Source organism: Somniosus microcephalus, chromosome 3, assembly GCF_052327205.1.
Source record: "Somniosus microcephalus isolate GS21.2 chromosome 3, FLI_Smic_1.0, whole genome shotgun sequence".
Taxonomy (NCBI): Eukaryota; Metazoa; Chordata; class Chondrichthyes; order Squaliformes; family Somniosidae; genus Somniosus; species Somniosus microcephalus.
This window is the reverse complement of record NC_140989.1, coordinates 281371376-281383887: the sequence shown is the minus strand read 5'-3', so window position 1 is coordinate 281383887 and position 12512 is coordinate 281371376. Positions and strand designations below refer to the sequence as shown.

At 45.2% G+C, this 12512-nt stretch overlaps 1 protein-coding gene across 7 annotated transcripts in view; it reads left to right on the top strand.

Annotated features, from left to right (window-relative positions):
* The window catches only part of LOC147122003 (protein odr-4 homolog), a 440279-nt gene that overhangs the window by 713 nt on the left and 427054 nt on the right, over positions 1 to 12512 (top strand). For 2 of the 7 annotated variants that reach the window (XM_085982628.1, XM_085982625.1), the window contains exon 1: positions 6861 to 6985. The exons of 1 other annotated variant lie outside the window; for it this stretch is intronic. The gene's annotated coding sequence lies outside the window, so the exon portion shown is untranslated. Of the gene's footprint in view, positions 1 to 6860; positions 6986 to 10425; positions 10525 to 12512 lie in introns of those variants that run through there. 4 more of the 7 variants (XM_085982626.1, XM_085982621.1, XM_085982623.1 and 1 more) reach the window with 3 other exon arrangements.

Below are 12512 nucleotides of genomic sequence, written 5' to 3'. Positions count from 1 at the left end.
CAGGTCACCGAAGCGTAGGATTGGTCAATCGTCGAGTCACTTGACACTCAACTGTAGGACGGCACGCGCCAGGAACCCGCCGTCCGATTGGTGGACCGCGACGTCACACGGTCGCTAATGAGATGCTAATGAGCGGAACGCTGAACGTTTTTGGGATACCGCGGGCGGGATTTTTGTCCGGCTGAAACGTAAATACGCCTATGACCGGTCCGGAATCGCAAGCTTTCTTTTGAGGCGACGCGCGCGTCGGTACGCTCTGTAACTTTCAAACGTATAGAGAACGGACAGACAGACATCGGGACAGACAGAAGAGCCGCTTTATATATATAGATAGGAGCAGGAGTAGGCCATTCGGCCCCTCGAGCCTGCTCCGCCATTCAATGCAATCATGGCCCATCATCCAAATTCAGTACCCGATCCCTGCTTTCTCCCCATACCCCTTGATCTGTTTAGCTTTAAGAAATATATCCAACTCCTTCTTGAATATATTTAATGAATTGGCCTCAACTGCCTTCTGTGGTAGAGAATTCCACAGGTTCACCACTCTCTGGGTGAAGAAATTCCTCCTAATTTCTGTCCTAAATGGCCTATCCCTTATCCTTAGACTGTGACCCCTGGTTCTGGACTCCCCGACCATCGGGAACATCCTTCCTGCATCTAGTCTGTTGAGTCCTGTCAGAATTTTGTAAGTTTCAATGAGATCCCCTCTCATTCTTCTAAACTCCAGCGAGTACATCAGCCTGGTGAATCTTCGCTGAACTCCTTCCATGGCAAGAACATCCTTCCTCAGATAAGGCGACCAAAACTGCACACAATACTCAAGATGTGGTCTCACCAAGGCCCTGGACAACTGGAGCAAGACATCCTTGTTCCTGTACTCGAACCCTCTCGCTACGAAGGCCAACATACCATTTGCCTTCTTAACCGCCTGCTGCACCTGCATGCTTACCTTCAGCGACTGGTGCACAAGGACACCCAGGTCTCGTTGCACTTCCCCTTCTCCCAATCTATTGCCATTCAGATAATAATCTGCCTTCCTGTTTTTGCCACCAAAGTGGATAACCTCACATTTATCCACGTTATATTGCATCTGCCATGCTTCTGCCCAATCACCCAACCTGTCCAAATCATCCTGGAGTTTCTCGGCATCCTCCTCACGGCACACACGCCCACCCAGCTTTGTGTCGTCTGTAAATTTGGAGATATTGCATCTAGTTCCCTTGTCTAGATCATTAATATTAATAGGACTGATCCCTGCGGTACCCCACTAGTCACTGCCTACCACTCAGAAAAAGACCCGTTTATTCCAACTCTTTGCTTTCTGTCTGCCAACCAGTTCTCTATCCAAGTCAATACCTTGCCCCCAATCCCATGTGCCTTAACTTTACACGCTAATCTCTTATGCGGGACCTTATCGAAAGCCTTCTGAAAGTCCAAATACACCACATCCACTGGTTCTCCCTTATTTATTTTACCAGTTACATCCTCAAAAAATTCCAGTAGATTAGTCGAGCACGATTTACCTTTTGTAAATCCATGTTGACTTTGTCCGATGCTGTCACTGTTTTCCAAGTGTTCTGCTATTACATCTTTTATAATGGACTCTAGCATTTTTCCCACTACCGATGTCAGGCTTACTGTAATTCCCCGTTTTCTCTCTACCACCTTTTTTGAATAGTGGGGTAACATTAGCTACCCTCCAATCCATGGGTACTGTTCCAGATTCCATCGAATGTTGGAAGATGATCAGCAATGCATCTACTATTTCTAGGGCCACTTCCTTAAGTACCCTAGGATGTAGATTATCCTCTTTAATACATACATGATTGACCCTGTAATTTTCTGTAATTAAAAGCATATGCTCATAAAATTGTTTTTATATGGGCAGTGAAAGGGAAGTTTGTGGGAGGGTGGCAGGCGACAAACCTAGACAATCATCATGGTTTTTAATCTTTGAGTTTCCTGCTTGTTGACAGTAGTTTTGGCGACACCAGCGCCTCCAACTGGGGAGAGCCCGTTCACCTGCTCTGTGCATGGGAAGGGTTTCACTCAGTCATCCCACCTGCTGAGACTCCGAGTTCACCCTGATGAGAAACCCGTGAAATGTTCTGACTGTGGGAAGAGCTTTAAAAGCTCTAATAGCCTTAAGAGACACCAGCGTGTTCACACTGTTCGTAGAATCTTACAGCACAGAAGGAGGTGATTTGGCTCATCGTGTCTGTGCTCTGTGCACAGTGTCAGCTGTGGCTCAGTGGGTAGCACTCTCGTCTCTGAGTCAGAAGATTCTGGCTTCAAGTCCCACTCCAGGGACTTGAGCGCATAAATCTCGGCTGACACTCCAGCTGCATTGTCGGAGGTGCCGTCTTTTGGATGAGACGTTAAACCAAGGCCCTGTCTGTCTCTCAGGTGGACGTAAAAGATGCCAAGGCACTATTTCGAAGAAGAGCAGGGGAGTTGTCCCCAGTGTCCTGGCCAATATTTATCCCTAATCAACATAACAGAAAAAAAGATTATCAGGTCATTATCACATTGCTGTTTGTGGGAGCGTGCTGTGTGCAAATTGGCTCCCGCGTTTCCCACATTACAACAGTGACTACACTTCAAAAAGTACTTCATTGGCTGTAAAGCGCTTTGAGACGTCTGGTGGCCGTGAAAGGCGCTATAAAAATGTAAGTTTTTCTTTATAACCCTGCAAACTAGTCCTCTTCAAGTACATGTCCACTTGCCTTTTGAAAGTTCCTATGGAATCTGATTCCACCGACCTTTCAGGTGGTGCATTTAAGATCTTAACAACCCTCTCTGTGGAAACAATTCTCATTTCCCCTCTAGTTCTTTTGGCAATTATTCTGAATCTATGACCTCAGATTTCTGCCCTTGCCACAGTACCAAAATGGCTCTCGTCAAAGTCATAAATTGCATCCTTTGTGACTGTGACAAAGGTAAACTGTCCCTTCTCGTCCTTCTTGTCTTGTCTGCAGCCTTTGATACGGTTGATCACTCCATCCTCCTCCAACGCCTCTCCACCGTCGTCCACCTGGTTGGGACTGCACTCACCTGGTTCCATTCTTATCTATCTAATCGTAACCGGAGAATCACCTGCAATGGCTTCTCTTCCCGCTCCCGCATCGTTACCTCTGGTGTTCCCCAAGGATCTATCCTTGGCCCCCCTCCTATTTCTCATCTATATGCTGCCCCTTGGCGACATCATCTGAAAACACAGTTTCCACATGTACGCTGACACCCAGTTCCACCTCACCACCACTTCTCTCGACCCCTCCACGGTCTCTAAATTGTCAGACTGCTTGTCCGACACCCAGTTCTGGATGAGCAGAAATTTTCTTCAATTAAATATTGGGAAGACCGAAGCCATTGTTTTCGGTCCCCACCACAAACTCCGTTCCCTAGCCACTGACTCCATCCCTCTCCCTAACATCTGTCTGAGGCTGAACCACACTGTTCGCAACCTTGGTGTCATATTTGACCCTGAAATGAGCTTCCAACCACATATCCGTGGCATAACTAAGACCGCCTATTTCCATCTCCGTAACATCGCCCGTCTCCGCCCTTGCCTCAGCTCATCCGCTTCTGAAACCCTCATCCATGCCTTTGTTACCTCTAGACTTGACTATTCCAATGCACTCCTTGCTGGCCTTCCACGTTCTACCCTATGTAAACTTGAGGTCATCCAAAACTTGACTACCCGTGTCCCAACTCGCACCAAGTCCGGTTCACCTGTCACCCCTGTGCTCGCTGACCTACATTGGCTCCCGGTTAAGCAACACCTCGATTTCAAAATTCTCATCCTTGTTTTCAAATCCCTCCATGGCCTCTCCCCTCCCTATCTCTGTAATCTCCTTCAGCCCCACAACCCCCGGAGATATCTGCGCTCCACTAATTCTGCTCTCTTGAGCATCCCTGATTATAATCGCTCAACCATTGGTGGCCGTGCCTTCTGTTGCCTAGGCCCTAAGCTCTGGAATTCCCTGCCTAAACATCTCCACCTCTCTACCAGTCTTTCCTCCTTTAAGACACTCCTTAAAACCTACCTCTTTGACTAAGTTTTTGGTAACCTGCCCTAATTTCTCCTTATGTGGCTCGGTGTCAATTTTTTTGTCTTATAATACTCTTGTGAAGCGCCTTGGTACGTTTTACTACGTTAAAGGCACTATATAAATACAAGTTGTTGTTGTTCTTGGTTACCAACCCACTTGCCAGAGGAAACATAGAAACATAGAAGATAGGAGCAGGAGTAGGCCATTCGGCCCTTCGAGCCTGCTCCGCCATTCAATGAGATCATGGCTGATCATCCAAATTCAGTACCCTGTCCCTGCCTTCTCCCCATATCCCTTGATCCCTTTAGCCTTAAGAAATATATCCAACTCCTTTTTGAATATATTTAATGAACTGGCCTCCACCGCCCTCTGTGGCAGAGAATTCTACAGGTTCACCACTCTCTGGGTGAAGAAATTCCTCCTCATTTCAGTCCTAACAGTTTCTTCCTACTTGCTCTATCAAAACCCCCTCATAATTTTGATACAGGTAGACTATCCTTTATCCGCACTTCCGAAAACCTCTAAAAACCGAAAGTTTTTTCGTGGAGCATAAGTCGTGCGCACGACATGACCCGAGTGGCGCCAAACATGACAGGAGTGGTCCGGGAGCTCTGCCTTTCCCTGTGAGCAGGGCAGAGGGTCACAGAGTTCCCTCCTGGGTAGGAGATTGCAGGCCGAGCTGGGCAGTGTGAAGGAGGTACCGGGAGAGTGAACCCAACAATACAGTGGCCCGTCCGATAGCTGCAGCGGCCCGTCTGATAGTCTTTTCTTCCCCCCCCACCCCCCCCGACCTGATTTGCGGGCCAGCTTAGTGTAGGAGTCAGCCGATATCCGGCTTTCCCACAACTGGCGGCGGCAGTCAAGCCCCAGACCCCCGCTAAGTCAAGGAATTCAGATACGGAGCAGGGGGAGCCGGAAACCTCGATCTAACGGCAGAAATCAGCAGCTGTTTTGTTCGTTTTTTTTTCTTCCCGTAGCATTTTTTTAAACAGTTAGGCTGTGGAAAGAGTCTCTGTAGCTTAGCAACAGCTTCAGAGACGCTTCCAAGGCAGGGCCCGAGTGTTTACAAGCTGTTGCTAAGCAACAGTGTTTGTTGTCAGATACGGAGATGAAAACCTTCTGAAATCCGAAAAATTCCGAAAACCGAAACAGCTGGTCCCAAGGTTTTCGGATAAAGGATAGTCTACCTGTACCACTATTAGGTCTCCCCTTAACTTTCACTGCTCTAAGGGAAACAATCCCAGCTTCTCCAATCTCCATGTAACTGAAGTCCCTCATCCCTGGTATCGTCTTGGTAAACCTCCTCTGCACCCTCTCCATGGCCTTGACACCCTTTCTAAAGTGTGGTGCTCAGAATTGAACACAATACTCCAACTGAGGCCTAACCAGTGATTTGTAAAGATTTAGTGTAACTTGTTTTTGTCTTCAATGGCCCTATTTGCAAAGCCAAATGTCCCATATGCTTTCTGAACTGCTTTATCAACTTGCCGTGGCACCTTCAAAGATTTGTGAATATGCACCCCAGGTCCCTCTGCTCTTGCACTCCACTCAAAATAGTACCATTTTGATTATACTGCCTCTCCATGTTTCTCCCAGAGTGCATCACTTCACAGTTATCCGCATTAAATCGCATCAGCCGTGGCTCAGTTGGGAGCACCCTCGCCTCTGAGTCAGAAGGTTGTGGGTTCCCACTCCAGGGACTTGAGCACAAAAATCTAGGCTGACACTCCAGTGAAGTGCTGAGACAGTACTGCACTGTCGGAGGTGCTGTCTTTCGGATGAGGCATTAAACCGAGGCCCCATCTGTCCTCTCGGGTGAATGTAAAAGATCCTATGGCGCTATTTATCCCTCAATCAACATCACTAAAACACATTATCTGGTCATTATCACATTGCTGTTTGTTTGAGCTTGCTGTGTGTAAATTGGCTGCCATGCTTCCTACATTACAATAGTGGTTACACTCCAAAAAGTACTTAATTGGCTGTAAAGCGCTTTGGGACGTCTGGTGGTCGTGAAAGGCGCTATATAAATGCAACTCTTTCTCTTGTCTCCGTACTGATCTACAAAACTGTACTACCAGTTGCATATGTTGCATACTTGGCCTGTACCATGTTTTTCAGAGTTTGGCCAGCTCCACTAGGCCAGTCCAACATTGTGGTGTCCATTAAAAATCTTCCTTTATTTTTTATAAACATTGTGCAGTACTTTGACAAAGTTTCCATCTACGTTTTTTTTAAAGTTTTGCAAAGAGCTGAATTACGTATTGGGATACCTGCAGACATTAGATGTTTCCCATGTTTAATGTTGGAGTGATGTGTTGCCAAAAAATGACGGGTGAATAATCAATTTGCGTGCGGAGCTGACCAAAAACTGCCCTCGTAGCATGTGATCCTTTTTGCACTAATTCATTGTTTGCATTTGCAATAATCATGCTTCGTTATATGCTTAGTACAAAATATTTTAACATTAGTATTCCATTTCAATTTCTCTTTACTACAATATCTATTCAATATTTTCCCATTCCCAAAGTGTTTACTGGGTGTCATCTGCCCTGTCTCTTACGGCCATAATTTGTGAAAATCAGTGAAAATATTGTCAAGAAGACTCTGCTAAACTTTGCTCACCAAAATATCTTGAAGGTGAAATTCCTCCTGTTGATAATTTTAATGTAAAAGTTTGCTTGCTCCAATTTTTTTGATAAAACTACCAATTTGAGGAATTTCAATCCCGGTGGTTCCTCCCTTGCTACTTGTTTCTCTGGAGAATTGGTATAATCAGCTTGCAATCTGCTCCTCCAACCTTAGTCTTGTATGTTTTTTTTCCTAGAATGCTCATTCCTACCAAAACAGAATGTGTATTTTGAGGAGCTTCTGGAATCTCTTATGTTCAGTATATCAAGCACTGTAGACAGTTCCAAAGGAGGTGTACGAAGGTAATAAAAACAGAAAGTAGTGGAAATACTCAGCAGGTTATGCAGCATCTATGGGGAGAGAAACAGAGTTAACGTTTCAGGTCAATGACCTTTCATCAGAACTGGAAAAGTTAAAGATATAAAAAGGTTTTAAGCAAGTACAGAGGCAGGGAAAGGGGGGAGGGGAGGAAAGAACAAAAGGGAAGGTCTGTGATAGGGTGGAAGGCAGGAAAGATTAAATGACAAAAGGTATGATTGTACAAGGCAAAAGGAGATGGTAATGGGACAAGTAAAGAAACAAAAGATGGGTCTAGAAGAGGTGAAAATGGGAATAGCAGAATCATCAACAGCCGCCATCTGAAAATATGGGGGCAGAGGTTCTGATCTGAAATTGTTGAACTCGATGTTGCGTCCAGAAGGCTGTAAAATGCCTAATCGAAAGACGAGGTGCTGTTCCTCGAGCTTAGTTTGAGCTTCATTGGAACAGTGTAGGAGACCGAGAACAGAGAGGTTAGAGTGGGAGTGAAGCGGAGAATTAAAGTGACAGGCGACCGGGAGCTCGGGGTCACGCTAGCGGACTGAACGGAGGTGTTCCGCAAAGCGGTCACCCAATCTGCTTTTGGTCTCCCCAATGTAGAGGAGACCACATCGTGAGCAGCAAATACAGTATATTAAATTGCAAGAAGTACAAGTAAATCGTTGTTTCACCTGGAAAGAGTGTTTGGGGCCCTGGATGGTGAGAAGGAAAGAGGTAAAAGGGCAAGTGTTGCATCTGCTGCGCTTGCACGGGAAGGTGCCGTGGGAAGAGGGGGGTGGTTGTTGGGGGTGATAGAGGAGTGGACCAGGGTGTCGCAGATGGAACAGTCCCTTCTGAATGCTGAAAGAGGAGAGATGGGGAAGATGTGTTTGGTGGTGGGATCATGCTGAAGGTGGCAGAAATGGTGGAGGATGATCCGTTGAAGTTGGAGACTGGTGGGGTGGAAGGTAAGGACAAGGGGAACCCTATCGTGGTTCTGGGAGGGAGGGGAAGGGGTGAGAGCAGAAGTGCGAGAAATGGAATGGACATGGTCAAGGGCGCTGTCAACCACGGTAGAGGGGAATCCTTGGTTGAGGAAAAAGGAAGACATAATGGAAGCATTAGTATGGAAGGTGACATCGTCAGAACAGATGCGATGGAGACAGAAAAACTGGGAGAATGGACTAGAGTCCTTACAGGAAGCAGTGTGGGAGCAAGTGTAGTCAAGTTAGCTGTGGGAGTCGGTGGGCTTATAGTGGATGTTGATCGATAACCTATCCCCAGAAATGGAGACAGAGAAGTCGAGGGAGGGAAGGGAAGAGTCAGAGATGGACCATGTGAAGGCGAGGAAGGTGTGGAAATTGGTAGCAAAGTGAATGAAATTTTTCAGTTCAGGGCGATAGCTGGAAACGACACCGATACAGTCAACAATGTACTGGAAAAAGAGGTGAGGGAGGGTACCTGAGTAGGACTAGAAAAAGAATGTTCAACATATCCCACGAAAAGGCAGGCATAGCTTGGACCCATGCGGGTTCCCATAGCAACACCTTTAATTTGGAGGCAGTGAGTGGAGTCAAAGGAGAAGTTGTTCAATGCGAGAACAAGTTCAGCCGGGTGATGGTGGATGGGGACTGGTTGGGCCTCTGTTCAAGGAAGAAGTGGAGCTCTGTCCTGGTGGGGGATGGAGGTGTAGAGGGATTGGATGTTCATGGTGACGGTTAGGGCCAGGAAACTGTTGAAGTGGCGGAGGGCATCGGAAGAATCGCGGATGTAGGTTGGAAGAGACTGGACAAGGGGAGAAAAAATAGAGCCGAGATAGGAAGAGATAAGTTCCGTGGGGCAAGAACAGGCTGAAACGATGGGGCTACCAGGGCAATCCTATCTGTGGATCTTGGGAAGGAGGTAGAAGTGGGCTGTGCAGGGTTGGGGGACTATTAGGTTGGTGGTCATGGAGGGAAGATCTCCAGAGGAGATGAGGTCAGTGACAGTCTTGGAAATGATGGCTTGATGTTCGGTAGTGGGGTCATGGCCCGGGGGATGTAGGAGGAGGTGTCAGAGAGTTGGCGTTCAGTCTCTGCAAGGTAGAGGTTAGTTCTCCAAAAACAACAGCACCCCCCTTGTCAGCAGGTTTAATGACGATGTTAGAGTTGAATCTGAGAGAACAGAGTGCTGCAAGTTCAGAGGGAGGTAAGTTGGAGTGAGTGAAGGGAGCAGAGAAATTGAGACGGTCGATGTCATGTCGGCAGTTAGCAATGAAAATATCTAGAGAGGGTAAGAGGCCAGAGGGTGGGGTCCAGGTAGAACGAGAATTCTGAAAATGGGAGAAAGGGTCCACTGTGGTGGTGGGGGGGGGGGCGGTGGTGCTAAGACTCCTGGCCAAAAAAGTGAGCACGGAGACGAAGGCGACGGAAAAAGAGCTGTGCATCGTGCCAAGCTCAATTCATTGAGGTTGGTATGTAAGGGGATGAAGCTCAGGCCTTTGCTGAGGACTGATCATTCGGGGTCAGAGAGGGAGAGGTCAGAGGGGATAGTGAAAACACGGCAGGGAGTGGGATTGGAAGAAGGGATGGGGTCAGAGGAAAGTGAAGGGGAAGAAGGTGGGCATTGGCATCCAAGAGTTGTTGAAGTTTGCGATCCTTGATACCTGAAAGGAAGAAAAAAAGTTTTTTGTGTATTAAGGTAGCTATCTCACCCCAGCATTTCTATAGACATAAGTGTCTGCAATCCATATTGTTCTCAGTTTAGTTAACATTTGTTATTCCTATGTAAGTTATGGGGATCAATTTGAAAGTTCCTGTGCTGGGATAAGTCATAAATATGATTTTTGTGAATCTTCCCTTTAGTCATCACAAAAACGTAAAAGACAAGGATGAGGAAAGCTCATCTCCCTAAGCTTCTTGCTGTCCCAGACTAGGATCCAGATGTGTTTTGAGCTTCCCTGAAGATTGTAGCTCTATTACCCTGCCTGGCACATTATTCTAGACATTTGTCATTAACTTCTGGTATCTTATCTAAATTTATTCTTCTCCGGTTTATATTTATGACCTCTGTTGTGCCTATTATTTTGAAGTAATGTTCAGGTTAAAAATATCAACCAAGTTGTACAATGTATTATATACTTCAATGAGGCATATGTGTAGCTGCAGATTATTCCTCAATAAACCCAAAACACTAATGAAATAATTGTTACGAAGAAAGTACAGTCTACTTTTGCCCTAGATTCATAAATGTTATAAAAGGAGATTGATATCTGTAAACTCTCTCAGACCCTCATGTTATCATCATATTTGCTTTAAAACTGCTGCTAGAGTCTCTCAGAACAGAGGTTTTCTGTAGAACTCTACTCCTTTAACATTGTCAAGTTTAACTCCTTTGAGGGACATTGAAGTATGGGCAGCTTTTTTCATTCATGATGTCACTGGAGTCAAACTTTATGTTGTCACAGGAAGGGAGTTCTACATAGAATATCTGTTCCAAAGTAGCTGCAGCCAGCAGTTCTAAAGCATACAACAGGGTAACAAAAGGGTGAGTTGAGAAAATACCGGTAAGTGTAAAAAATATCTATCTCTCTTTCTGACATATAGAATTTTGTGGCATTCAGTCAACTATACCTCCCCTTTAATCCTACTGTGTAAACAGCATGAAATGCAATGACTGATATCTATCTACATTGTAGCCATTACAGAGACATGGTTGCAAGGTGACCAAGGCTTGGGAACTGAATATTCAGGGGTATTTGACATTTTGTAAGGGTAGGCAAAAAGGAAAAGGAGGTGGGGTAGCTCTGTTAATAAAGGATGAGATCACTGCAGTGGTGAGGAATGATACTGGCTCAGAAGTTCAAGATGTAGAATCAGTTTGGATGGAGATAAGAAATAGTAAGGGTAAGAAGTTACTGGTGGGAGTAGTATATAGGCCCCCTAACAGTATCGATACTGTAGGACAGAGTACAAATCAAGAAATAATGGGGGCTTGTAAGAAAGGTACTGCAATAATCATGGGCGATTTTAATCATCATATAGATTGGACAAATCAAATTGGCAAGGGTAGCCTTGAGGATGAGTTCATAGAATGTATTCGGGATAGTTTCTTAGAGCAATACGTTGAGGAACCAACCAGGGAGCTGGCTATTTTAGATTTGGTATTGTGTAATGAGACAGGATTAATTAATGATCTCATAGTATAGGATCCCCTAGGAAAGTGTGATCATAGCATGGTAGAATTTCAAATTCAGTTTGAGGGTAAGAAACTTGGGTCTGAAACTAGTGTCCTAAACTTAAATAAAGGCAATTACAAGGGTATGAGGACAGAGTTGGCTAAAGTGGACTGGGAAAATAGATCAAAGGGTAAGACAGTAGATCAGCAGTGGTAGACATTTAAGGAGATATTTCATAAATCTCAGCAAAGGTATATTCCAGTGAGAAAGAAAGGCTCTACAAGAAGGATGCAGCATCCATGGCTAACTAAGGAAGTTAAGGATGGTATCAAATTGGAAAAAAAAGGCATGCAATGTTGCGAAGATTAGTGGTAGGCCAGAGGATTGGGAAATTTTTAGAAACCAGCAAAGGATGACTAAAAAAATTATAAAGAGGGTGAAGATAGAGTATGAGAGTAAACTAGCAAATAATATAAAAACAGACAGTAAGAGCTTCTACAGGTATATAAAAAGGAAGAGAGTAAACGTTGGTCCCTTAGAGGATGAGACTGGGGAATTAATAGTGGGAAATAGAGAAATGGCAGAGACTAAACGGCAGAGACTAAACAATTATTTTGGATCGGTCTTCACGGTAGAAGACACTAAAAACATCCCAAGAATAATAGATAATCAAACGGCTATAGGGAGGGAGAAACTTAAAACAATCTCTATCACTAGAGAGAAAGTACTAGGCAAACTAATGAGGCTAAGGGCCAACAAGTCCCCTGGACCTGATGACCTGCATCCTAGGGTCTTAAAAGAAGTGGCTGCAGAGATAGTGGATGCATTGGTTGTAATCTACCAAAATTCCCTGGATTCTGGAGCGGTCCCAGCGGATTGGAAAACCGCAAATGTAACGCCACTATTCAAGGAAGGAGGGAGACAGAAAGCAGGAAACTATAGGCCAGTTAGCCTAACATCTGTCATTGGGAAAGTGCTGGAATCCATTATTAAGGAGGTAATAGCAGGACATTTAGAAAATCATAAGACAATCAAGTAGAGTCACCATGGCTTTATGAAAGGGGACTCGTGTTTGACAAATTTGCTAGAGTTCTTTGAGGATGTAACGAGCAGGGTGGATAAAGGGAAACCAGTAGATGTAGTGTATTTGGATTTCCAGAAGGCATTCGATAAAGTGCCACATAAAAGGTTACTGCACAAGATAAGAGCGCACGGGGTTGGGGGTAATGTATTGGCATGGATAGGGGATTGGCTAACTAACAGAAAACAGAGAGTCGGGGTAAATGGGTCATTTTCCGGTTGGCAATCAGTAACTAGTGGGGTGCCACAGGGATCAGTGCTGGGGCCGCAACTATTTACAATCTATATTAATGACT